Source organism: Epinephelus moara, chromosome 19 (genome assembly GCF_006386435.1).
Source record: "Epinephelus moara isolate mb chromosome 19, YSFRI_EMoa_1.0, whole genome shotgun sequence".
NCBI classification, from domain to species: domain Eukaryota; kingdom Metazoa; phylum Chordata; class Actinopteri; order Perciformes; family Serranidae; genus Epinephelus; species Epinephelus moara.
Window position 1 is genome coordinate 39,315,459 of NC_065524.1, and position 4,261 is coordinate 39,319,719.

A 4,261-nucleotide genomic window follows, 5' to 3' on the forward strand; every position below is an offset into this window, starting at 1 on the left:
AGAAGCCATCTTAAATAGGGAGTGGTCGTTTCTCCACGACCAATCCCATTCCCACACGTAAACACAGAGGGACAAAATCATCATCGGGTAATTTAACCACACAACACAAAGAGACAGTAAATAAACAACAAAACGCTTTGTGTGACATCAGTCTAAAGTAATCCCCACATGTCCAGAAGAGAAATACATAATATCATGAATCGATTATAAATAAATCAGTATTTCAAAATATTTTTTAGCAGATAGGTTTACATTCTAAGTTAAAAACAGACATATTTAATGAACAAATCTCCATATCTAGTACAAAAAGGCACATCTATCATCAAAATATACATATAATAACAATGATCCAGAGTTCATTTTGTTCATTTTGAACTACACACACTTACAATGACAATAAATGACAAAACCAACACATTATGGCTGTGCCTAATTTCTGAAAAATGTGGAACCTGCAAAAGATTTTGTCATCACCAAGATTTTTCACTAATCAGTAGGGGCTCAAAAAAAATTTTGCAGCAAAAATGCATACATATATAAATGGACATAATCAGCAGGTCACATTGTTGGATGAAACTGGTGATATATGTCCATATTCATATGTATCCAGAACTGACTGGAGCTGGATAAGAGAGCCCCCCAACAATGTTTTCCTTTCAAGCAAATGGGACATCAAGATCCATGTTTCAACACAGCATTCAGTATATGATCACAGAAATATATTTAGGAGCAACTCATCGTTCAAACCCTTGGGAGCCAATGTTTGGAGGGTATGAATCCAGTAAGCCTCACCTTGCTTTAGTAGCTTGTCGTGGTTACCTCCCCTAGGTGGCAGGTTTACCTGTTCAATGCCACAGAAACGTAAAGAGGAGATATCATGGTGAGCATCATTAAAATGCACAGCCATGGGATAATCCCGGTCATTTCTACGTATAGAGCTTTTATGTTCACTCATCCTCTGTTTAAGTTTCCTAGTTGTTTTTCCCACATAAGCAAGACCACAAGGACAGCGTATCAAATACAACATGTGTGTGGATGCACAAGTGATCACACTGTTGATGGAAAATAATTTGCCTGTGTGGGGATGGGCAAAATGGCTTGTTTTCATCGTGTTATTGCACTGCGCGCAACTACCGCAACGGTAGTTGCCGTTGGGGAGGGGGTGCAAATGTGTCTGCGTTACTTGACTGGTTTTCATTTTATCATCAAAGTTGGCGCGGACCAGATGATCCCTTATACTTCTCCCCCTTTTATTTACAAAGAGAGGAGGATCCTTGAACAAGGAGGCAAGTTCCGGATCAGACTTTAGAATATGCCAGTGTTTTTGAAAAACAGATCTTATTGCGGCGGAGTGGGCAGAATACTGAGTGGTACACATAACGGAGAATTTCTTTTGTTTTATAGCGCTTTATAGCGTTTTTTAGCAACTCGGATCGTGTCTTTTTGAGAGCCAATTCATATGCTTGTTTAATCCACAAGGATGGGTACCCTCGCTGCGCAAATCTGTTCTTCATATCCACTGCCTTCTCAATGAAGTCCTCTGTGGAATGACAGATTCTTCTCAATCGGAAAAACTGACTGATAAGAAGACCCTTCTTTAGGGGCGTGGGATGACAACTGGTGGCCAACAGTAAGGTGTTTTTATCTGTGTCCTTACGATAGATAGTTGTGATGAGAGAGCCACTGTTTTTAGTAACCCACATATCTAAAAAACTGACTTTTTCATCACTGTAATTTGACGTGAAATGTAAATTACTGTCGAAACTGTTTAGCAAAGTAATGAAAACTGCCAGTTCATCAGGATTTCCATTGTATACACAAAAAATGTCATCAATGAACCTGTACCATTTTATAATCTTGAGCAAATGTGTGTTTTTGTCCGGATTAAAGACGAAAAACTTTTCAAAAAATCCAACAAATAAATTTGCATAATTGGGTGCACAAATGGTGCCCATGCTTGTACCTGAGACTTGTAGATAGAAATCATTTTCAAAACTGAAATAATTGTATTTCATCACAAAACTGGCCAAATCAATAATGAATTGATTAGGAGGGTTCAATGTACTGTCTCGGTCTTGTAAATAAAAACTTAACGCCTCCAAGCCCCCCTCGTGGGGTATGTTTGTGTAAAGGCTTGTGATGTCAAGGGTTAACATGAGGGCATCATCTGGCAAATCCCTAAGGTCTGAAATTTTATCAATGAAATCAGTGGAATCCTTGATGTAAGCTGACAGAGTCTGGACGAAAGGTTTAATAAAAGAATCGACAAACTCAGACAAAGGAGACCATAATGAATCTGTTTGCGCCAGAATGGGACGACCCAAAGGGATTGGTGAGTGATTTATGCACTTTAGGCAAAGTATATATCACAGGCCGTATTGGGTGCTTGCAGTATAAGAACTCATATTCTGATTTGGTGATCCAGCCTCTCTTTTTGGCATCTTCAAGATATGAATGCAATTCATTTTGAAAGGAGATGGTAGGGTCATGATTTAATTTTTTGTAGAATCTGGTATTCGACAATTGAGAAAGAATTTCATGTTTATACTTTTCAGAATCTTGAATACAGATACCCCCTCCCTTATCCGCCGGCTTGATGACAATATCCTTGTCATTCATCAGTTCATTCAAAGCCATTCTTTCACTTTTAGTCAAACTGGGAGGGCTGGTGTGTGGCTTAACAGTCATCTGCAAAATGTCCTGCTTCACAATGCGACAAAATGTGTTTATGGACGCATTGTTAGTGTTGGGGCAGAAAGTGCTTTTGGCTTTAAAGACAGGAGCATGGGTGGCACTAGCCGAGTCTGTGTTTTTAGAAAAGAAGTGACATAATTTAATCTGTCTGAAGCGCTTGAAGAGATCCACTTTTAAACCAAAGACATTAAGCCCACTGCTGGGAACAAAGGACAGTCCTTTGGACAGGAGGGATATCTGGTCATCAGAGAATTCCTTAGATGAAATATTAATTACCGTGTCCTTGAGTTGCTGCGTGTCCACGGCCTGCGCCCGGTGTTTGGATGCGCGTTTGCCCTGTCTGCATTTCTTCGTCCTCTTAGGCCTGGTTTCTTGCGGTTATATAAAAAAGAGGGGTTGCTCGGTGGGAATCCAGAGTCGCTGTCGAAAGTGAAGTCACTATCCATGGAAGAGTCTGTGTGGTTGTCAAATTCTCTCCGGTGGCTGGATGCTTGTCGGTGCGCCCCCCTAGTTTTGTGCGCACCCGTGCGTAATTGTGTGTTAACGGGTGTCTGGGAAGACGACACCTGTTCCTTCGATTCCCAATGATAAATCTCGTTTCTCAGGTAATCTTCAGTGTCGCTTTTGTACTTTTTCAGCTTAATGCTGAGCAGCTTCTCCTTGTATTTACTAACAGTGTCTTTTATAGAGCTCTCAATGGAGGGGAAGGTGGAACCATAGGTTTTTCTGAGATTATCTTTTTGTTTTTCAATCTCAGTTTTTACTGTGCTTGCTTCAGTAGAGACTTGGTCGATTATGAGTAACATTAAATCGAGACAGCATTTATTTAAAATCTCTCCCCATCGTTTGACAAAGTTCTCATCAGATTTCCCTATTGTTGGAGCCTTTTGAATGCATAAGCCCCTAGGGATTTTCTTGTTTCTCCAATATTCGCTCAAAGTTGAGCCATGCATGACTAGGCGTGCCTCCTTTAAATACAGTCTTTCCAGCCTTAGTTTAAGATCATCGGAGGACTCCACACCCTCCATGCGGATGGCAGGGAATAAAATTCTTTGTGCGTCTTCGCTGGAGAATTCAAACATGGCTGCACAGTTGTGGGTCAGAGCGTTGATATCTTGAAAAGAGCTCATGGTGAAGCTTGAGAAAAACTTGTTTTTGCAAGCAATAGAGTGCTGAAGAAAAACAGCAGGGTTGCCGTGATTTCGAACAAAGGAAGCACTTCGCACATCTATTGTCATTGTAAGTGTGTGTAGTTCAAAATGAACAAAATGAACTCTGGATCATTGTTATTATATGTATATTTTGATGATAGATGTGCCTTTTTGTACTAGATATGGAGATTTGTTCATTAAATATGTCTGTTTTTAACTTAGAATGTAAACCTATCTGCTAAAAAATATTTTGAAATACTGATTTATTTATAATCGATTCATGATATTATGTATTTCTCTTCTGGACATGTGGGGATTACTTTAGACTGATGTCACACAAAGCGTTTTGTTGTTTATTTACTGTCTCTTTGTGTTGTGTGGTTAAATTACCCGATGATGATTTTGTCCCTCTGTGT